The sequence below is a fragment of the Artemia franciscana genome, unplaced genomic scaffold (assembly GCF_032884065.1).
Source record: "Artemia franciscana unplaced genomic scaffold, ASM3288406v1 PGA_scaffold_174, whole genome shotgun sequence".
Taxonomy (NCBI): Eukaryota; Metazoa; Arthropoda; class Branchiopoda; order Anostraca; family Artemiidae; genus Artemia; species Artemia franciscana.
In genome coordinates this window covers 1-24918 of record NW_027062641.1, presented here as the reverse complement: position 1 = coordinate 24918, position 24918 = coordinate 1, and the positions used below count along the sequence as shown (strand labels likewise).

The 24918-nt window shown below is 34.7% G+C and overlaps 1 long non-coding RNA gene across 1 annotated transcript in view; it reads right to left on the bottom strand.

Annotated features, from left to right (window-relative positions):
- LOC136041385 (uncharacterized) overlaps positions 1-24894 on the bottom strand; it is a 69086-nt gene extending 44192 nt beyond the window's left edge. The window contains exons 1-3 of the long non-coding RNA XR_010621014.1: positions 24748-24894; positions 16220-16381; positions 11601-11772 (exon numbers count right to left, since the gene is read on the bottom strand). This is a non-coding gene — a long non-coding RNA (uncharacterized LOC136041385). The remainder of the gene's footprint in view (positions 1-11600; positions 11773-16219; positions 16382-24747) is intronic.
- Between the last annotated feature and the right edge of the window lie 24 nt (positions 24895-24918).

Genomic DNA, 24918 nt, shown 5'->3' with positions numbered 1-24918 from the left:
GGAAATGCAATCAGAAAAGCTAAATTTGATGATTGGAAACGATTTTGTGCTGAACAGGCAAGTGTAGACCCTTGGAATACAATTCATAAAGTCTGTAGCTCAAAACCTCCCCCTGTATTACCTATTCATATACAAAAAAGTGACGGGTCTCAGACCTCTTCGTATGCTGAAGCTGGCGAAGAACTGTTAAAGAAGTGGTTTCCGAGTGATGATTTACAAAGCGAGAGTTTCTATCATAAAAATATAAGAAATAAAGTGAAAGAAAAATTAAACTCCTGTGAAGGAGTTCCTGAACCTATTGCGCTAGATTCACTAGAGGATATAATAAAGTCTTTAAAACCATTAAAAGCTCCTGGCCCGGATGGAATTGTAAGTTTAGTCATACAAAAAAAATTTGGAGTATTATCTCCAACGCTGTTAAAAATCTATAATGCATGTTTGTCATTGAAGTATTTTCCAAGAGCGTGGAAGGAGGCGAATGTAATCGTTCTTTTAAAAAGAGGAAAATCAAACGATGGTATATCTTCATCGTATAGGCCTATTAGCCTTTTGTCACACCTTGGAAAAATCTTAGAGAAAATAATATTGAATAGAGTTTTTGAGACAAACCTTGAGAGTGAATGGGTATCAAACGAACAGTTTGGATTTGTTAAAAGCAGATCAACAATAGACGCTTTAGATAAACTGGTAACGATAGTTGAAAATGATCAAAAATCAAAGCGTTACACATTAAGTTTATTTTTTGATATTAAAGGTGCTTTTGATAACGCGTGGCACCCCGGAATTTTGTATAAATTGGTTGAAAAAGGTTACGATTTATCGTTGATTAAGATTATTGAAAGTTATTTGAGCGATAGGTGTGCTATGTATGGTAATAGTTCTGATTTTTTCAATACGTCTTTAGAAAAATCCTGTCCTCAGGGAGGTATTTTATCCCCTTTCCTTTGGTTAATTAATATAGATGACATACTGCGTGTCAATTTCGGGAGACATTGTGCAGTACAGGCCTATGCTGATGACATTTGTGCTACAATTTCTGCAGATACTCCCCAGAAACTCATTCATATGGCAAATGGAGTATTTATGAGGTTTTGTGAATGGGCAGGCAATAATAAGCTTAAGTTTGATGAAAATAAAACAGAAGCGCTGTTGTTCACAAGAAAACATAAAGTACCAGATATAACGCTAATGTTTATGAATACCCGTGTAGAAATTAAAGAGAAAGTCAGGTACCTCGGTGTTATTTTGGATCGAAAGCTGTCGTGGAGCGAACATGTCACTACCAGAGTTAATGCAGCTAAACAGTATTCCTTGCGACTTATGTCAGCAGCAAAAACCACATGGGGTTTAAAACCACTGGCTTTAAGAAATTTATATAAAGGTGTCATTGAAAGCACTATATTATACGCCGCGCCTGTATGGGTAGTAGCCGTGAAGAAAAAATTTATTCAAAATGCACTAAGATCCGTACAAAGAATGTCAATGATTGCCATTTCAGAAGGTTTTCGATCTGCGAAAACAGATACAGTGACAGCTGTCGCCGGATGTCTTCCTCTCGATCAACGTGGAATTGAAGTATCTTTGAGCAGATATTTTAAAATAGGTAGACCAAATTACTGGCCTAGTCAAGAAAACAGGCATTCTGGCATTTGTTTCAGGCCAAATATGCATAGTGTTTTTATAGATGAAGAAGCATTATTATTATTTACGAGTTGTGAAAATATAAGTGACCAATTTCCTAACTTTGATAGGAAAAAATTACATGATATAATTTTATCTCGATGGTTTTCAGCCTTCCAAATGGCAGCCAAGCCGTGGACAAAACACTTTTTTAAAACAGTCAATGATTTTAAAGCAGCGGCAAAGACAAACCCATCTTTTAAGCTTACACAAGTTATTACATGTCATTCTAGATTAAATTCATTTTTATATAAAATCAATAAAATCGATTCCCCTTTATGTGTCTGTGGTAAAGATGAAACTATGGATCATGTCATTTTTGATTGTCCCTTGCACATACGAGCTAGATTTTCATTACAAGTAAATTTAACTTTTTATAGCGTAAGCTTCCCATTTGATCTAAACTTGGTGTGGGTAAACAAGAGCCCATGTTAATTTGAAATTTTTAAAAGTTATTGAGAAGTTATATTTACAAACATGCAAGTGTTTAGCTCAGTCGGTAGAGCGTGGGACTTTTAATCCTCTGGTCAAGGGTTCAAGTCCCTAATCCTCTGGTCAAGGGTTCAAGTTTTTTTTCACAACATCAAAAAAATTTTGATAACACCTGGACAGCTTATCATTTGAGAGATAACAGAATATTAGCTTCTTATGAGCAAAAGAAACATTTCGGTCATTCTATCTATTTTTTTTCTATTTTATACAATGATTTAAAAGCGGGGGGGGGGGTTCCTCTCCTAATTCCTGTACGAGGAGTACAGGAATTATTAAATTACATCCACCATGGATTGTAGAAAAACGTACAGAATTAATATGAAAAAAAATTAAACCTGTACAAAAGAGTCTTTAAAAGCGGGGGGTTTGCCTCTCCTAATAGTCTTCTTATAGTCCTAAGCACCTGGACAGCTTATCAATTGAGAGATAACAGAATATTAGCTTCTTATGAGCAAAAGAAACATTTCGGTCATTCTATCTATTTTTTTTCTATTTTATACAACAAAAATTTAAAAGCGGGGGGGGCGGCAGCCACCCACGTTCCTCTCCTAATTCCTGTACGAGGAGTACAGGAATTATTAAATTACATCCACCATGGATTGTAGAAAAACGTACAGAAATAATATGAAAAAAACTTCGTTTTCTTAAAGAGTTAAAGAGGCTGCGTCCCAAAGTCGAACCTTAAAACATACAGGAATTAGAAGAGGCAGTTGGGGGGCTGCCGCCCCCCAAACCCCCAGTTTTTAAAGACTCTTTTGTACAGGTTTTTTTGTGGGGGGACTTCATTGTTACTAATTACTAGTTTCGGCGCAATGGTTCTCCTGTCCTCTTGTGTTTAACATTTTTCGAAGTTATTCCATTATTCATTCATTTCATTTTTTTGTTAATTAAAAGAGGGCCTTTCCGAAGCCAAGAGCGGGGGGTTAGCAAAAAAACAAAAAACCTGTACAAAAGAGTCTTTAAAAGCTGGGGGTTTGCCAACTGCCTCTTCTAATTCCTGTACGTTTTAAGGTTCGACTTTGGGACGCAGCCTCTTTAACTCTTTAAGAAAACGAAGTTTTTTTCATATTATTTATGATAAGTAAACGGTCACATTTTACTACCGTGCTTTGGTACGGCGATCAGGAAATCAGTATTTTTTATTTTTTTTATTTTTAATAGATGAATAACAATTCCGAGAAGGTAGGCAGGAGACATGGGCATTCAATCCCAAAATCTTAAATTTTCTTTTTTCACTAAGTGTTTCGCGACTTCACGAAAGACTCGAAACAAATCTTGAAAAATACACCTAAATTAAAAATCGTACAAAATTGAAGTGCTAAAAACACAACAAAAATTACAATGAGTCTCATTGACAGGGTATCCAGTTGCTTTAAAGTAAAGAAAGCAAGCAAGAAGACATGTTTGCCATGTCTTCATAAGGCCTAATTCAGTGTTGTACAAAGATACTATTGAGAGGATTATCCGGGTCATACAATAGAATATTACTCTAATTAGTGGTCAAATAAAAACTCCTAGAAACTGTTCTACCGTCTTTCATAATTATGCTACCGTGGTACGTGACGCTGCTTTATTGACTCAAGCTTTCTTAAAATTAATTTTTCAAACGTATTCTAGCCCCTTGAACTCGCATAATTCATTTTACCAACATTTTCATCTAAGATGCTTACATTATCATCAAGTCTAGGGGACTTTTAATTCCGTGCTCTCACATTGCCTTTGCTGTGCTCCTTAGGACAAAGTGCACCAGAATCATACGTGCTAATGGTGATAGAACGCAACCCCATTGAACTCCTGATTAAATATGAAACCAGCTTCTAACCTCATATTCTACCTTATCCGCAGCAGTGTTATCAAACAGTTCGTGGTAACAAACTGTAGTAAGGAGGAACCCGACTGAATAGTAACCGAAACTGTAAAAAATGGAATTTTGATACCAATACATACATCACCTGAATCGGACTTTTATGCTGATTTTAAATATACACGTTTCATCAAGTTAAATCCTACCCATCAAAAGTTAAGAGTCTGAGAAAAGTTGTCTTATTTTTGAAAAACAAGTAAAGACGCCCTAAAAGTCATAGAATCTAAATGGAAAGCACACAATCAGATTCAGAATATCAGATTACCCTACTGTAGAGGTTTCTGGCTCCTATCTGCAAATATGTGGAATTTTGTTGTTGTTTTTTGCCAGAAAAATCACAGTATTTATTTGTTGTTGTTTTTGTTTTGTTTTTTAGGGGTAATCCTGTCGACGCAATGGTCAAATAGTGTTGCGAAAGAGCTCATTCTAACAGATTTAAAAGTTCTAGTGCCCTTTTTGAGTGAACATGAAAAATGAAGGGCAACTAGGTCCCCTCCCACACTCATTTCATCGGGGGAACAATGAGCGCCCCTCACACCCCTCTCTTTAAGCAAACGCTCTTTACGTTGAAGTTAGAATCTTTCTCACGACTCCAATTTAAAAAAAAATTAAAAACTTTAGCGTAAAGAGCGGAGTGTTGAGGAGGGGAAAGTCCCTTTAATATACGGAATATTTTCTGTTCGTTTTAAGTTTTAATGTCGCTCCTTATTTCCAGTTAAAAATAAAACTTGTTTTTCTTACTTAATTCTTGTACACAGCACTAGTCACTTTAATGTATTTGTCTGGTATACCATACAAGGACAAGACCTTCGCTGAAGCGCTTCTATCAACAGAATCGAAAGCTTGCTCATCATCTATAAAACTAAGGAATAAATGTGTTTGATCACTCAGACACTTCTCATTTATTAACCTGAAATGGAAAATTTGGCCAAGACGTCCTCAACACTTTTTAAGACCAGACTGTTTTTCTGTCATAAACTTGTCTATACCATCTCTCAGTTCGAAAATCAACATGTTTACTTAGTAATTTGCGGCCTACAAAGACCAGGTTAATGCCTAGATAGATACCACAGTCAGTCACGTATCACCTATACAGGGGATTAATTAAGCTCCTTTTTTTTAAATCGCTAAGCACTTCCCCTTTTCCGTAAATCATATTCACAATCTTCAGTAATTTATTTATAACCTCAGGGCCACTATGTTTAAGAAACTCATCTTCTATTGTCTAATCGTGGAGGCTTCATGTAGCACGATGAGGACCACGCTGTTCCTAGTAGGGGAAAACAATTTCTTAGGAGGTAGAGGATGCAGAAACTCCTTACTTTCATTTAAAAGTTTTTTTTGTTTAATTTCTGGACGTTTTTGAATTAACGCATGTTTTGATCTTGGCTCTCTGCCCATAAATAATTAAAAAGAAATTTGCATATTATTTAATTGCAATTAATCGGAAGATTTTGAGAAAAACTAGCGAGGGAGGAGGCCTAGTTGCCCTCCAATTTTTTGATTACTTAAAAAAGCAACTAGAACTTTTAATTTTTTCCAAACGTTTTCATTAGTAAGAAATATACGTAACTTCAGAATTAACCTACGTAACGAAATTCTATATTCCTATGTTTTTATTGCGTATATGAGGGGGTTCAACACTCGTCGATACCTCGCTCTTTACACTAAAGCCTAAGTTTTGCCCCAATTCCTTAAGAATGACCTCTGAATCACAAAGGCCGTAGAATAAATAGTTGAAATTACTAAAAATACTTTAGCGTAAAGAGTGAGGTATTTTAGGTTTTAATGCTGCTCCTTACTTTCAGTAGAAAAATTTTTCAAATTTATTTTTTCATTGTTTTTTCAAATAATGCTAGGAAATCATGCGCCCTTGATTGAAATTCTCTTCCCCCATGAGAAGTTTCTCCATGGAAGTATCCTCCCACGTAACCCCCCCCCCCTCAACTCTCCCCCTAAACCAAAAAATCCCCCTGAAAACGTCTGTACACTTCCCAGTAACCATTACTATATGTAAACACAGGTCAAAGTTTGTAACTTGCAGCCCCTCCCACGGGGACTGCGGGGGAGTAAGTCGTCCCTAAAGACACAGTTATTAGGTTTTTCAACTATGGTGAATAAAATGGCTATGTCATAATGTTGATCTGGTGACTTTGGGGAAAAAATAACCGTGGGAGGGGGCCTAGGGGCCCTCCAATTTTTCACTTAAAAAGGGCACTAGAACTTAATTTCTGCTAGAATGAGCCCTCTCACGACATTGTAGGACCACTGAATCAATACGATCACCCCTGGGAAAAAAACTAAAACAAAAAAACAAACAAACAAAACAAATCCGTGATCTGTCTTCTGGAAAAAAAATGCGAAATTCCACATTTTTGTAGATAGGAGCTTGAAACTTCTACGAAAAGGTTCTCTGATACGCTGAATCTGATGGTGTGATTTTCGTTAAGATTGTATGACTTTTAAGGGGGTTTTCCCTCCTGTTTTCTAAAATAATACAAATTTTCTCAGGCTCGTAACTTTTAATAGATAAGACTAAACTTGACGAAACTTATATATTTAAAATCAACATTAAAATGTTTCTTTGATGTAACTATTGGTTTCAAAATTCCATTTTTTTTTTAGTTTCGGTAACTATTGAGCCGGGTCACTCCTTACTACAGTTCGTTACCACGAACTGTTTGATGACCGTAAATTCTTCTGTTTTTACCGAGCAAACCTTAGTAACAAGAGAAGGATGCCATTGAACTGGCAAGACATCTGGCAAACTTCGCTAGAAGTAACACGCGGTAACAATAGATAGCGCTGTCGGTCAAACTAATAAAGAGGAACTACTTGCCGATACAAGTATCAACAATACGTTTCGTTATTCCCTGAGTAATGTCTTGCATACATCTTTTTCAACCACCAATTCCTGTGGACCAACATCACCAATAAGATTGTAAGACTTTTAGGGGGTGTGTCCCCCTATTTTCTAAAATGAGGCAAATTTTCTCAGGCTCGTAACTTTTGATGGGTAAAACCAAACGTGATGAAACTTATATATTTAAAATCAGCAAAAAAAATCGATTCTTTTAATGTATCTCTTAGCATCAAACTTTCGTTTTTTAGAGTTTCTTTTACTATTGAGCCTCGTCAATCCTTACTTCAGTTCGTTACCACGAACTGTTTGAAACGGTATGCGTGTAACTTAAATACCGTGTAACTCAACCCCCAGCAACTGAACCCCAATAACTGAACCACCTTGGAACTCTTTGTCACAACCTTGTCACAATGCGAAATCACACCATCGCATTCAGCGTATCAGAGAACCGTATATTAAAAGTTTCAAGCTCCTATCTAGAAAAATGTGGAACTTCGTATTTTATGCCAGAAGACCGATGACGGGTGCGTGTTTATTTGTTTTTTTTTTGTTTGTGTTTTTTTAAGCGGTCATCGTATCGACCAACTGGTCCTAGAATGTCACAAGAAGGCTCATTTTAACGGAAATGAAAAGTTCTAGTGCCCTTTTTAAGTGATTAAAAAATTGCAGGGCACCCAGGCCACCTCCCACGCTCATTTTTTCCCAAAGTCAACGATCAAAATTGAGATAGCCACTTTGTTCAACATAGTCGAAAATCATAATAACTATGTCCTTAGGGATGACTTACTCCCCCACAGCCTTTGGGGGGAGGGGCTGCAAGTTACAAACTGTGACATGCGTTTACATACAGTAATGGTTATTTGGAAGTGTACAGACGTTTTCAGAGGGTTTTTTTTTGGTTTGGGGGGATAGAGGGGAAGGGGCCTTGTGGGAAGATCTTTTCTAGGAAGAATATGTCATGGGGGAAAACAAATTCAATAAGGAAGGGCGCAGGATTTTCAGAGGGATTTTTTGGATTGGGGGGGGATAGAGGGGAAGGGGCCTTGTGGGAAGATCTTTTCTTGGAAGAATATGTCATGGAGGAATACAAATTCAGTGAAGGGGGGCGCAGGATTTTCTAGAATTACTATAAAAAAAAAACAATGAAGAAATAAATATGAAAAAGTTAAAAAACTTTTTCATAGTTTGTCCTAATTAAAGAATTAGGACAAAATCTGAGCTTTAGTGTAAAGAGCGAGGTATTAACGAGAGGACAAACCCCCTCATATACATAATAAAAATAGACGAATATAGAAGTTCGTTACGCAAGTTAATTCTTAAGTCACGTACATTTTTTACTACTAAAAACGTTTGATAAAAATTTAAAAGTTCTAGTTGTCTTTTTAAGTAACCAAAAAATTGGACGGCAACTAGGCCTCCTCCCCCACCCTTTTTTCTCAAAATCGTCTGATCAAAACAAAGAGAAAGCCATTTAGCCAAAAAAAGAATTAATATGCAAATTTCATTTTAATAGTTTTTGAGCGGAGAGCCAAAATCAAACATGCGTTAATTCAAAAACTTTCAGAAATTAAATAAGAAAAACTAGTTTTTTTAACTGAAAGTAAGGAGTGACATTAAAACTTAAAACGAACAGAAATTATTCCGAATACGAAAGGGGCTATCCCATTCTCAGCGCCCTGCTTTTTACGCTTAAGTTTTTTACTGTTTAGTAAAGTAGAATTGACAGAAAGAGTCAAACTTTAGCGTAAAGAGCTGGGCGATGAGAAGAGAACAGCCCCTTTCGTACTCAGAATAATTTCTGTTCGTTTTAAGTTTTAATGTCGCTCCTTACTTTCAGTTTAAAAAAAAACTAGTTTTTCTTATTAAATATCTCACTGAGACGAAGTTAATTATCTCTGAACACAGACAGACTCCAGTTTTACTTGGATCAAGAACTTGAGTGTGGTTGCTATAACGGGCAAGTACCTTAAATAGACATAGTTTAAATAATTTGATCATAATAATTAATAATAATTAAATAATTTTAATGATAAATTAATAACAGTCAAAAAGAAACTATTCATTATATAATAAAATTACAATAATTCCTTTAATATAAAAGAACTTTGTTAAAATTTTGCCTGGAAATTTTGTGAAAGAGGGAGAGAGAGGCGATAATCAAGATTTTAGTACGATAACTTAGTAGGCTGACAGAAGAAAAATTGTTAATTCTTAATTTTTTCTAGTTTCCATGGTATTTAATTTATCATCCTGTTCATAATAACGTAACCTACCTTTTTTGTGTCCAAATATATACCCTATCTTAGGCTATATATTTCCAACCAGATTCAGCGTATCAGAGAGTTCTTCTGTGGAGGTTTCAAGCTCCTACCTGTTGATTTTTGCAATTTTCTGCCAGAACAATGATAACGGATGCGTTATTAGTTTTTTTTTTTGTTTTTTCTTCAGTGGTTATCTTATCGACCCAGCAGCCCTAAAATATCGAGAGAGGGCTCATTTGACCAGAAATTGAAGGTTCTAATCATGTTTTTTATGTGACCAAAAATATTAAAGGGCAATTCAGCAATTTAGTATGTGTTCTGGCCCGGCCACTCCCCTTTTTATAATCCTTTGTTGTAGTTTCCATGATTTGTTTTACTAAAGTATTACATTTTCATCATATTTTAGAATACTTGATTAGGATAAATCTAATTACATTTCTGGAAGGCATTTGAAAGGCAGAATAACTATGACTTTAGAGATAAAACGAAACCCCACAACCCCTGGGGAAGGGTCTAAGCTATAAAATTTCCCTATTGTTTACACATAGTATTTTTTACTGGTAAGTATGCACACATTTTTCGAGTAAGGGGCAAATTTTCTGCAGGGGATTTTTCCACAAGGAGAATTTTCCATAGGGAGGAAAGTTTCCCGGAAGTGAATTTTAAACTGGGGAAATTTGCCAGAATTCCTATGCCAAATTCTTCTTATGTCTGGCTTTCTCTTTGTCGACTCGGTTTTACGCAGAGATGTTAAGGGTAATTGTTCGGGGTAAATTTTCACCAAGATTGAATTGTCTAAAGGATATATCCGTGGGGAAGAAATTTCCGTGAAGGTGGAGCCAGATTTCCTGTCATTATTTCAAAGAACTATTGGAAATTAAATAAGAAAGCAAGTTTTTTCAACTGAAAGTACGGAGCAACATTAAAATTCAAAACGAACAGAAATTACTATGGTTATTAAGGGGTAGCCCCCTCCACAACACCTCGCTCTTTATGCTATAGTTTGAAATTTGTCCCCATTCTCTCGAAACAACTCCTGGAACGAAAGGTTCGTTTAATTAGAACAGTAAGAAGCTTTTTTGAAATTACTCAAAAACTTCAGACTAAAGAGCACTGTAAAAATATTTACAACACGTCCCGAATTAAATGTAAACAAAGAGCGGAATCGAAGAGAAAAATTGGGTCAAAATGGGATATTTCCGAGCCGCGGTTCCCCCTAAGCCACGGCACCCGGAATACCTCTCACAGTTACCCCCCCCCCACCTGGGAATGGTTCTTGCTGGAGTAAAGTAGAGTGGAAGTGCCTTCAAATGTGTTAATTAGGCAAAAATGTTCAGCATATTATGAAGCATGAATTATTCTCTTAACACTTATCCTTTTCAATCAAAACAGTCCCATTTGAAGGTTAGCCAAATATCTTCATTTGTGATTCTAAATAAGTTTTAGATTGCCTGATATAATTTCTTCCATGACCTCTAGAGGGGAATAAATTCTGACAAAAGAAAATTTAAAGATAAAAAAAAAGATAATTTAAAAATACTGCTCATTTATTTTTTCCTTGTCGAGAGCATCAAATCTAGTTTTACCAATACAAGTCCTTTCACTTTGAAGCAAAACTGCTCTTATTCCTATTTAAATACTCCATAGAAAACAAACCACACAGAAACTCGAATTTAAAAATAAAATCATATCGTTCCACTTTGACTGCCTCATCCAGAATGTGTGAATCAACATGATTGATCATTTGAAGATATTTCCAGGCATTGAAAGAAAAAGGCAAGAATTCAACGCAAAACGTCTTCATACATAAAGTATGTATAACCTGTTTATTTGTATCAATAAAATATTGAAAGCGTGCTTCCACATTAGGGAATACCATTCAAGACGAGTCTGTGAACTTTTCCTGCGCATACTCTAGTCATCTAAAAAATCATGTTATTTACAATGATGTTCATAATGTATTGTCAAATTCCAGTAGGGTGCTCGGGAGCTTTCAAAGAGTTAGCTAACTGTAAGATTTCTAAATGACAATTCTCGCATCAGCCTAAAGGCACTTTGAGGCCCTTTAAATGAACTTGCCTGATTCAGATCAATATGGGTCTTTGTCAATCGACCTTGTGTCTCCGGCTTGACCCTTTTTTTATATATTGTGTGTGTTGTACAGAAGTTTAAATAAAATCTTGAATAAAATCAGATGAATTTGTAGCAATGGGAATAGCGGATGGAAACAACCAGCGTCGCATCCAGGATTTTTCGGAGGGAGGGGGCGGGTGTTAGTGAAGGATCTTTTTTGCGGTGGGTCGGAGATTTATAAACAGCTTTTCAGCTAAAACAGTATATATATATATATATATATATATATATATATATATATATATATATATATATATATATATACATATATATATATATAGGTATTTTCTCGATCTGTGTCTACTACCTTGTATTTTGTTTGCCATTAGCGATTGGTATCACATTGAGCGTCGCTGAGTCTCTTCTTTTCTCCTAAATAACATCTTGCGGTCATATCCAATTTCTAATATTTCTGTAGACGTTGTTCTTCTTTTTTTGACGATGCGCTTCTTTCATAATACGGTGGGGGGCTATTGCACCTGAAAAAGCATATAATTTATGATAAGTAAACAGTCACATTTTACTACCGTGCTTTGGTACGGCAATCAGGAAATCAGTAATTTTTTTTTTTTTTTTTTTTTTTTTTTTTTTTTTTTTTTTTTTTTTTTTTTTTTTTTTTAATAGATGAAAGACGATTCCCAGAAGGTAGGTAGGAGACATGGGCATTCAATCCCAAAATCTTAAATTTTCTTCGCGACTAAGTGTTTCGCAACTTCACGAAAGACTCGAAACAAATCTTGAAAAATACACCTAAACGAAAAATCGTACAAAATTGAAGTGCTAAAAACACAACAAAAATTACAATGAGTCTCATTGACAGGGTATCCAGTTGCTTTAAAGTAAAGAAAGCAAGCAAGAATACATGTTTGCCACAACCCTAAGCCGTTACAAGATATCAAAGGCCTAATTAAGTGTTGTACAAAGATACTATTAAGAGGATTATCCGGGGCATACAATTAAATATTACCCTAATTAGTGGTCAAATAAAAACTCCTAGAAATTGTTCTACCGTCTTTCATAATTATGCTACCGTGGTAAGTGACGCTGCTTTGTTGACTCAAGCATTCTTAAAATTAATTTTTCAAACGTATTCTAGCCCCTTGAACTCGCATAATTCATTTTACTAACATTTTCATCTAAGATGCTTACATTATCATCAAGTCTAGGGGTTTTTTAATTCCGTGCTCTCACATTGCCTTTGCTGTGCTCCTTAGGACAAAGTGCACCAGAATCATACGTGCTAATGGTGATAGAACGCAACCCCATTGAAGTCCTGATTAAACATGATACCAGCTTCTAACCTCATATTCTACCTTATCCGCAGCAGTGTTATCAAACAGTTCGTGGTAACAAACTGTAGTAAGGAGGAACCCGACTGAATAGTAATTGAAACTGTAAAAAATAGAATTTTGATACCAATACATACATCACCTGAATCGGACTTTTATGCTGATTTTAAATATACATGTTTTATCAAGTTAAATCCTACCCATCAAATGTTAAGAGTCTGAGACATGTTGTCTTATTTTTGAAAAACAAGTAAAGACGCCCTAAAAGTCATAGAATCTTAATGGAAATCACACAATCAGATTCAGAACATCAGATTACCCTACTGTAGAGGTTTCAAGCTCCTATCTGCAAATATGTGGAATTTTGTTGTTGTTTTTTTTTTTTTTTTGCCAGAAAAATCACAGTATTTATTTGATGTTGTTTTTGTTTTGTTTTTCAGGGGTGATCCTGTCGACGAAATGGTCAAATAGTGTTGCGAAAGAGCTCATTCTAACAGATTTAAAAGTTCTAGTGCCCTTTTTGAGTGAGCACAAAAAATGAAGGGCAACTAGGTCCCCTTACACGCTCATTTCATCGGGAGAACAATGAGTGCCCCTCTCTTTAATCAAACGCTCTTTACACTGAAGTTTGAATCTTTCTCACGACTCCAATTTTTAAAAAAAATAAAAAACTTTAGCGTAAAGAGCGGGGTGTTGAGGAGGGGAAAGTCCCTTTAATATACGGAATATTTTCTGTTCGTTTTAAGTTTTAATTTCGCTCCTTATTTTCAGTTAAAAATAAAACTTGTTTTTCTTACTTAATTCTTGTACACAGCACTAATCACTTTAATGTATTTGTCTGGTATACCATACAAGGACAAGACCTTCGCTGAAGCTCTTCTATCAACAGAATCGAAAGCTTGCTCATCATCTATAAAACTAAGGACTAAATGTGTTTGATCACTCAGACACTTCTCATTTATTAACCTGAAATGGAAAATTTGGCCAAGACATCCTCAACACTTTCTAAGACCAGACTGTTTTTCTGTCATAAACTTGTCTACACCATCTCTCAGTTCAAAAATCAACATGTTTACTAAGTAATTTGCGGCCTACTAAGACCAGGTTAATGCCTAGATAGATACCACAGTCACTCACTTATCACCTATACAGGGGCTTAAATAAGCTTCTTTTTTTAATCGCTAAGTACTTCCCCTTTTCCGTAAATCATATTCACAATCTTCAGTAATTTATTTATAACCTCAGGGTAACTATGTTTAAGAAACTCATCTTCTATTGTCTAATCATGTACCGGCTGACACGATTTCCCCTTTCTCCCAGTGATTTTTGCCATAGAAATTGAAAGAAGAATTGGGAAGCTAAGAAAAACAAGTACCTGTCCTTTAGATATCCCATTGCCCCTTATTAGAATGCTGGTTTTGAGGGTGTTCATCCGATCTCATTTATTCTGCTAACTAAACAAAGAATTTTTTGTTGATTGGCGGAGATAAAATTTTTCCTCCTCTTATAGGCCTGGGACCATTCGGGAACCTCAGTTCCACATCTACCTATAATTCTTGTGCTTATCTTGTCTACATAACTGGTAAAATTCCTAGAAAATCTAATGCCTGACTTAAATTATTTCCATTTAAGATCTAAAAATAGCATTTGATTTGTTTAATTATAATGTATTATTTCAAAACTTTCACTGAATTCAATATTGACCTTTTTCTAGTGAAATTGGTTTCTTCTTTTATATCAAATAAATCATAAGTAATCAAATACCATATTCGTTGTTTCATCCTCCCTGTTCCAAATGCAGTTCGACTCCACAATCTCCCTAAGGAGTTTTCCCAAGAATTGAAATTTGCTAATGAGCTTAAGGTTGTTGAAACCTTCTAAAAAAACTAATGAGTAAATTGATTGACACTGGACAAGATGCCTTTCTCAATAATGCCAATGTGTTTCCTTAACCCTAGCTAGAAGGGTAAGAATTAGTAAATTTTACGACACCACAACACGTTTTAGCAGTTACCATGGAAACGGAAGCTTTGCACGAACCCACCTCCCATATATGCTAATACTATGACCAATCAATTCTTGTGCTGTCACCGGGTTTTATTATCTGAACTGGTTGGGGAGATATTAAGGATTAGTAGAAAAAATTACGAAAGCTTTACCATTTATGTAACTTTTTCACCTGTTCATGAAAACTGATATTTTTTATTAAAACTGTGTAATTATAGAGCTTTTCAAACCTTGTTTACAAGCTTCGTAGTAAATTTCATCAGGTATAGTGTATGAAAATGCTGAATTTAGGTATTTTCTGGGGAAAAAAAACAAACAAACAAATAAACACGCACCCGTGATTTGTCTTCTGGCAAAAAATACAAAATTCCACATTTTTGTGGATAGGAGCTTGAAACTTCTACAGTAGGGTTCTCTGATACGCCGAATCTGATGGTGTCATTTTTGTTAAGATTTTATGACTTTTAGGGGGTGTTTCCCCCTATTTTCTTAAATAAGGCAAATTTTCTCAGGCTCGTTACTTTTGATGGGTAAGACTAAACTTGATGAACCTTATATATTTAAAATCAGCATCAAAATGCGATTCTTTTGATGTAGCTATTGATATCAAAATTCAATTTTTTAGAGTTTTGGTTACTATTGAGCCGGGTCGCTCCTTACTACAGTTCGTTACCACGAACTGTTTGATAAATTTTATCTTACCGTTTGCATTTGATGGCGCTTGCATTTGCTTAAATCTTCTGTTTAGTCAAAGGAAAAATTTTAATATTTGAAAATTTGAACCGTAAGCAAAGATACATGATTCGGCTCTAACTGATCGACTATCTGTAAATGAGGATAAACGTTATCAAATATTAAAATTGTTACTAATGTAACAAATTTAGCTTATGTCCCCTTTAAATTCCCCTTCTTAAAATTCTCCTTTAAATTTCTATCAGCAAAACGAAATTTCTTGTATTAAATATATAATTTTCCTGACTGAAAAACAAAGAGCAAATTCACAAATTGCAAATTCCCAGGAACTATATATACTAGTAGTTTTACATTTCAGTTTTAATGGACGGCTTTTGAGATTTCTATCCGTTAGAGACAGGGGTCTTTAAATCAAATAGCGTCAGTTAACTCAAGGATTAGCGGCAAATTCGTCCTTTACCGATACTAAGCTTTAACTCAAGAATAGTTTGTGCAAATTTGCCCTCAGTCTCTAAGTAAGAAAATTTTCTAAGCAAAACGTTCTGAGTAAGAAATATTCGTTAAACACCCGTCACACCAACATTGTTAGCCTCTCCCTAATCCCTAGCATAACTCCAAAGGAAAGAACAATTTAGGGGGAGAATAGCACAGAAGGATGCTAATAACTGCAAATAATATGCTAAAATAGAAATAGATAATTCCTCTCCCTAGATCCTAGCATAAATTCAAAACAAAAAACGCTTTAGAGAGAGAATAGCAAAGAATGATGCTAACTACTGCACATAATATGGTTAAATAGAAATAGATAATTGCCAGTCAACCACATTTAAAACAGCCTTCAATCATGTTTCCAAAAAACTTCATCCCCCTGTCCAATATTCATCAGTCGTTATCCAAGAAATAATAAAAATTTGTTATCCAGATTAGTGTCTACTACCTTGTATCCTAATTCGTCATTAGCCATTGGTATCAAATTGGGTGTCGTTGAGTCTCTTCTTCTCTCCTAAATAGCATCTAACAGCCAGGTTTTATAGACAGGGTTCTTCCTTTTTTGAAGTTACGCTTCTTTTATAGTAGGCCTACGGTGAGAATTGTGCGTCTGAAAAGGTACGTAATGTATGTGATGTAAACAGACACATTTTACTACCGTGCTTGCCTCATAACACCGTGCTTTGGTACAGGGATCAGCGCATCAGTATTTTTTTTTTAAGAAACACTATTCCGAAATGGTGAGTAGGAGACATGGGCTGGCACGTACGCAAGGGGTACCTCTCCTGAAATCCCACGATTTTTTTTTTATTTTCACATAATTTTCTGATACCTCTAACAGTATAAGGAATTTCAAGGATTTGTGTTCCCCCCCCGAAACACATTCCTGCGTACGTACCTGGACACGGGCATTGAATCCCACCACCCCTTCACCGCAAAAAAAAAACGTAGTTTCTCATAGAACTTGAAAAACATCTAACCGAAAAATCGAGCAAAATAAAGGTACTAAAAACGAAATAAAAATAAAAATAGGCATAATTAACCACAGGGTATCCAGTTGCTTTATAAATGCAGAGTAAAGAAAGTAAGCAAGAAGACATAATTTAGTGTTTTATATAAATAGCATTGAGAGGGTTATCCGGGCAGATAAATAAATAGTAGACTAATTAGTGATCAAATGAAAATTTCAAGAAACTCCGGAAACTGGAAACTGAAGACTGGTGCAAGTGTCAAAAAAAATCACTAGTTCCATCTAGCGTTTGACAGATCTTGTTGCTATTGTTTTTTTTCATAACTTGGCAAATTTGCTAGTCTCAGAAACTGAGATCCAGTGCTTATTACTATGGTAATATTGCCTTAGTATTACACCAAAAGAACTGAAGAAACATCAAATATCAGACCAGGCGTTGGTAACTTTTTCTTCGACAATAGTGAAAACTTTAACTGTTTTAAGTTACCAAGATCTAATCAAGATTTTCTTTATTCAGAATTATGCAAGCATTACAAATTATTGTATAGGAAAGAAAAAAAAATAACAGAAAGAAAAAACAAGTATACAGTTAGATTACCCGTCAGATACATCTTCAAAATTTGATAATCTCCGCTGTCATAGTTATATGCTATTCACACCCTCCTAAAAGACCGACACGCAGTCCCTAACTATATGCAAAAAGAATTCATCGATATATCTTGCTGAAAATAAATAGCCGGCAGAGAATTTCATCAATATATCTTGCTGAAAACAAATAGCTGGCAGAGACTTTGTGTTTGCTTTTAGACGGAGGACTCGCAAAAAAACATGTTAGAAGACAAAACTTAGTGATCAAAAAACCAAGTTGAAAAGAAATTATCTTTCTCTCCAAAAAAAAAATCGTGGATTAGTGTATCCTGATACAGTACTGTATATTTTGAAGATATATTACTAACAATATTTGGGCTCTTGTAAACATTGTTTGAGCTTTTTCAGTTACTTATAGAGAGGCTAAGCTGTGGAATATGCTTGTTCCAAGTACCAAAGAATCACCCATCAATCAATTCAAAACCGAGCCGCGTGTAGGGTTGCTTGGTAGGTACACCTTTCAAATATATTGAGATTTATGGATTTATATAGATCAGGGCTTCTTAAACTATGGGTCGCGACCCCATTTGGGGTCGCGTAGCAAAAATATGGGGTCTCGAGTGATAAAAATACAATTTAACAAAAAATGTTTTTTAACTTGTAAAATTATTGTTATAAAGAAAAATAACAATCATCGTAGATAAATACATCATAAAATGTTCTGGTTCGGAAAGACTGTTTATACCAGCATTTCTATTCCGATCATTATAATATATTGTATAAATTTACAATGAATCAGAGTATGTTATAGAAATTTATAAAAAATGTAGATTTATTTTTGTCAATCTCTTAAAACTGAAATAATCCTGATAAATATTATCAACAAAATTTCTAAGTGTTATTTCGAAGAAACTATATAAACATTACGTGTTATTTTTATTTAGCCGTTGTATGATTGTGAACGAAGTGCATGTTATTCCGAATTAACCCTTAGTTGAACCCTTAGTTTTCCGAGTTTAACCCTTTCGCGACCGACAGGACCTTACAGTCCCAGCATGTAAAATTCCTTTGGGCGCTTCTTAACTGATTGATAGCACCAGAATTGAACGATGTGCTTCGGGATGCTGTAAAGGTCATAAATATTATTAAGAGCAATGCCCTTAACAGTCGCTTATTTTCAAATCTCTGTAAGGATACGATTACCAATTATACAACTTTTTTGTTACATGCAGAAGTAAGATGGCTGTCAAGAGGTCAAAGTTTAAAAAGATTATTGTTATTAAAGGACGAGATCGAAATATTTTTAACTGAACGAAAATGTGAATTTGCTGCTTTTTTTCAAGATGACTTGTGGCTATCCAAGCTGTGTTATTTGGCAGATATTTTGCGAAGTTAAACGATCTTAACTTGTCTCTCCAAGGAAAAAAATGCGATATATTTACTTCAAACGATAAAATTTGAAGTTTTATTAAAAAGATCAGCATTTGGAAAAGTAGGGCCGACACAAATTCGTTCGAAATGTTTTCCAGTGTCGACAATTTTGTAATTGAGGAAATTCATCGTAAAACTTTTATCGCAAAAACTATTGTAGATCACTTAAAAGGGCTAGAAATACTGTTCCAGACATATTCTATATTTAATATTGATTTACAAAACATATATTGGATTCAAAAACCATTTTGGATTGGCTTAAGCGAGATTGATCATCTGCCACTTAAAGCTCAAGAGGAATTTGCTGAGCTTTCGTGTGACTCAAACTTAAAAATACAATTCCAAAAAAAAGCCCTTGACCGAATTCTGGATCGGAACTAGAACTGAATTTCCCACAATCGCCGATATGGTGTTAAAAGTACTTCTGTCATTCAACACCACATATTTATGTGAAGTTACTTTCTCAGCTTTAACACACATTAAATCCCAATATCATTCAGCGATAAATATGTTGAAGAGGTCTTACGTCCAGCAGTTTCAAACATTACACCAAGATTTGATTTTTTTAGGCAATAAAAAACAGGCACGTCCATTTCATTAAATTTTTAACGTAAACTTTAATTTAATATTTACCATGCAACTACCTGGATATATTCGAGAGAATTAAGACGGTCAGAATCGACTTTTGTCTTTGAAACTATAATAAAAACATTTCTATAACGTTTTTGGCAAATTTCAATTTTAGATTTTTATATGTTTCAAAACGAATTCTAAATTTATATAATTTCATATGCATATGTATATTGTTACCGAAAAAATATATCATAAAAAAATATTAATTTATTTTTCTTTTATATTTGTTGGGGTCGTTAAGAAACTCGCAATCATAAATGGGGTTGGGAATTACAAAAGTTTAAGATGCCCTGATATAGATAGATAGATAGATAGATAGATAGATAGATAGATAGATAGATAGATAGATAGATAGATAGATAGATAGATAGATAGATAGATAGATAGATAGATAGATAGATAGATAGATAGATAGATAGATAGATAGATAGATAGATAGATAGATAGATAGATAGATAGGTAGATAGATAGATAGATAGATAGATAGATAGATAGATAGATAGATAGATAGATAGATAGATAGATAGATAGATAGATAGATAGATAGATAGATAGATAGATAGATAGATAGATAGATAGATAGATAGATAGATAGATAGATAGATAGATAGATAGATAGATAGATAGATAGATAGATAGATAGATAGATAGATAGATAGATAGATAGATAGATAGATAGATAGATAGATAGATAGATAGATAGATAGATAGATAGATAGATAGATAGATAGATAGATAGATAGATAGATAGATAGATAGATAGATAGATAGATAGATAGATAGATAGATAGATAGATAGATAGATAGATAGATAGATAGATAGATAGATAGATAGATAGATAGATAGATAGATAGATAGATAGATAGATAGATAGATAGATAGATAGATAGATAGATAGATAGATAGATAGATAGATAGATAGATAGATAGATAGATAGATAGATAGATAGATAGATAGATAGATAGGTAGATAGATAGATAGATAGATGGATAGATAGATAGATAGATAGATAGATAGATAGATAGATAGATAGATAGATAGATAGATAGATAGATAGATAGATAGATAGATAGATAGATAGATAGATAGATAGATAGATAGATAGATAGATAGATAGATAGATAGATAGATAGATAGATAGATAGATAGATGGATAGATATAGATATAGATATAGATATATATATATATATATATATATATATATATATATATATATATATATATATATATATATATATATATATATATATATATATATAAATATATATATATATATATATATATATATATATATATATACAAAAATCACTTCTAAACAAAACTTCATATAGCCATATCCCCTCCAAATCCTGTGGCATGACATACACGAAGGATAATCAAACAAATCCACAAACTAAAAAATTAGGGTGACCGATTTGAGATCTCATATAGACATCTAGTGGTAAAACATTAAGGAGAAGATGACAAAAATCATGACATATATGAGGGGGGAAAGGTATATTTTGATTAAGACGATTATTATATCCGGGAAAGGCCTAAACAAGGCATTGAGTAGGGTCCACTTTATTCCTATGTAAGTAAAGAATTTATCTCCAAACTTATATAAAAAATATTTTGCAAAATCTAGAAGGGGGTGTGAGTTTTTTCAATTTTTTTACGTGAGAATCGCAAAACAATGTAACTTTCAAAATCTAAGGGAAGGAGCAACAAATATAGGGGATATACCCCCTCACCTAGATTGTATTCCGAAAGAAATACGACTTTAATAGTTCTTAAATTCATTGTTCATAATTATCATATCTGGAAGCAAGCATTTTGCACAAATATCTATTAATAATCAATACAAAATATATCGCTTACGTCTAAAGTCAACTTCTAGAAAAAGAAGTATAACATACTATAAAATTGCATTACTTATAATTGTTTTAAAAATTAGGCGCCTCCTCAAGCGAAAAGATCAGTCAACAAAAAAGAGAAAAAAGTTATTACTGATGCGTCTACAGTCTACACCCAATCGTGTAGTCAGGTAACAGAACCGGAACCATGTCGTCACAAAAAGCAAGAATTAGACAGGTCCCCTGCAAATAGATTCATTTTTAACGAAAAATTCAATTAATTAGGAGGCGTCTTGTAGCACGATAAGGAACGCGTAGTTCCTTGTAGGGGCAACAAATTTCTTAGGAGGTTAAGAATGCAAAAACTGATGAAATCCAGGAAATATTAGGATTTTGTGTTTCTGTGAATATCACACGAATGTTGACATTTACCGGTGAATATAAGACATAGATTTTTTCTAGTTGGTTTTATTCAGCTTGGCAGTCATTAGTTTTATGCACGGTATGATGGTGATAGGTTTATATAGGTTAGATTTTTTTACCCATTTTTAAGATTTATAGCTTAATTTAACCTAACTTATCAAACAGTTCGTGGTAACGAACTGTAGTAAGGAGCGACCCGGCTCAATAGTAACCAAAACTCTAAAAAATGGAATTTTGATACCAATAGCTATATCAAAAGAATCGCATTTTAATGCTGGTTTTAAATATATAAGTTTCATCAAGTTTAGTCTTACCCATCAAAAGTTACGAGCCTGAGAAAATTTGCGTTATTTTAGAAAATAGGGGGAAACACCCCCTAAAAGTCATAGAATCTTAACGAAAATCACACCATCAAATTCAGCGTATCAGAGAACCCTACTGTAGAAGTTTCGAGCTCCTATCTACAAAAATGTGGAATTTTGCATTTTTTGCCAGAAGGCAGATCACGGATGCGTGTTTATTTGTTTTTTTGTTTTTTTTTTGTTTTTTTTTCCCAGGGGTGATCATATCGACCCAGTTGTCCTAGAATGTTGCAAGAGGGCTCATTCTAACGGAAATGAAAAGTTCTAGTGCCCTTTTTAAGTGACCAAAAAAATTGGAGGGCACCTAGGCCCCCTCCCACGCTAATTATTTTCCCAAAGTCAACGGATCAAAATTCTGAGATAGCCATTTTATTCAGCGTAGTCGAAAAACCTTATAACTATGTCTTTGGGGACGACTTACTCCCCCAGAGTCCCCGTGGGAGGGGCAACAAGTTACAAACTTTGACCTGTGCTTACATATAGTAATGGTTATTGGGAAGTATACAGGCGTTTTCAGGAGGATTTTTTTGGTTGGGGGGAGGGGTTGAGAAGAGGGGGATATGCTGGGGGGACTTTCCATCGAGAATTTGTCATGGGAGAAGAAAACTTCCATGAAGGAAGAGCAGGATTTACTAGCATTATTTAAAATAAAAAATTAAAAAATAAATGTGAAAAAGCTTTTTCAGCTGGAAGTAAGGAACAGCAATAAAACTTAAAACAAACAGAAATTATTACCCATATAAGGGGCTCACCTCCTTATGATACCTAGCTCTTTACGCTAAAGTATTTTTAGTAATTTCAACTATTTATTCTACGGCTTTTGTGATTCAGGGGTCATTCTTAATGAATTGGGATAAAATTTAAGCTTTAATGTAAAGAGCGAGGTACTGACGATGGGGCGAATCTCCTCATATATGTAATAAAAACATGAGAATACAAAAGTTCTTTACGTAAGCTAATTTATAAGTTACGTAAATCTTTTACCAATAAAAAGATTCGTAAAAAATTAAAAGTTCTAGTTGCCTTTTTAATTAACCAAAAAATCGGAGGGCAACTAGGCTTCGCCCCCGCTCTTTTTTTCTCAAAATCATTCGATCAAAATTATGAGAAAGCCATTTAGCCCCCCAAAAAAAAATATGCAAAATTTCGTTTTGATTATTCCTCTGCGGAGAGCCAAAATCAAAACATGCATTGATTCAAAAACGTTCAGAAATTAAATAAAAAAAACGAGTTTTTTTAACTGAAAGTAAGGACCGACATTAAAACTTAAAACGCACAGAAATTACTTCTTATATGAAAGAGGCTGCTTCCTCATCAACGCCCCGCTCTTTACGCTAAAGTTTTTTACTGTTTTAAAAAGATGAATTGAGAGAAAGAGTCAAACTTTAGCGTAAAGAGCGGGGCGTTGATGAGGAAGCAGCCTCTTTCATATACGAAGTAATTTCTGTGCGTTTTAAGTTTTAATGTCGGTCCTTACTTTCAGTTAAAAAAAACTCGTTTTTTTTATTTAATACCATCAAAGCTTGCATAAGACTGAAAATGCTGATTCGCAAAGCTAATTGATTCCAATTAGAGAAAAGGGAATTTCGAACAGTCAACGGTCTATGACGAAATTAACCAGACTGCGGAAATTCACAGTAACAGCTGAAATGCAATGACTATCCTTTCTTCTGGAAAAGGAAGATCAACGTTCGAGTCGCTCTGTAGATACAGACAAAAGGAGACTTATAGGTATGAAGAATTTTGAAATCACTACTTTTTGTAGATTCTGTAACAACTACTAGAGCTTACTACGATACCAAGCTGCCTAACACCAACATAGCTAGGCACGCTTCTCCTCCGTACCAACATCTCTAGAGCCACTCTCTTTGTACCCTTCCAAAAATTTTCAATTCCCCTTAAATCCTCCGAAATGAACTCGCCAGCCTAATTTGGAAACGACTTGCATTCCGTTTGGTCGTGGATAGTTGGTTGATAGTAGATTATTTGATTGTCTGCCATTTTTCATTTGCAGCACGGGTCCTAGCCATCTCAACCTTTCTCTCATTCTAACACTTTAAAGCAGTATCGAATCTAATTTTCTCTACAACTTACGGATTGAAACACAATTAGTCCGGCAGGCTCACTTAAAGGAGTATTTATTTTTAAATGAGCTCCACCGGTTGCGGCCAGGGATGCCCCCCCCCCCCCTTGCTTTTCTAGGAAAACTCCGAAATAATTATCAAAGTATGGAAATGAGAAATAAGGTTCTCCCGTTTTAGGAATTTCTAGTTTCCCTCCTTGTCTGAACTTGCCCATCCAAAATAAATAAGGTGGGTAAAGAAAAGGTAAAGAATACCCCATTCGACTTTAAAGTCCCTAGAGGCGGCGCTGCTCTCCGTTTCTTGAACCTTCAGCCCGGAAGTCCAATGGGGGTAGGGGGCCAACCATCCTGTGTTTTCGTACACCCTTCCTGCTTACCTTCCGCAGATTTCTTCCGGTACCCATTTACAGCTGGGTTGACTCTGGCTGAGCTTACAGAGTCTAGCCATTGCCCCCCGTCCCAAACTAAATAATTGGGTACGTTCAAAATAAATACGACAAAATAAATCAGGCATTGTGGCACTTTTCCCGGTCTGTCAGTTTCTCTGGTAGAATAGTGTTTTTTTTTTAATATTCGAGTTACTTTTCCGAATTTTCAATTCATCAAAAAAAAGAAAAGCGACAATAATAAAAAAGGGGCCCCAAATACCTGTCAATCTTTCGTAAGACCCCTTCCCAGTCCACTTGAGGATACCCTGCCCTTGATTGGGTCCATTGAATGGATGAAAGTAAAAGCAAGATCTTCTGATAGATGTTTGGATGGTAGAAAGACGAACTTTGGAAGCTATAAAGAGAATTCAAAAATAGTAGAGTAACAGTA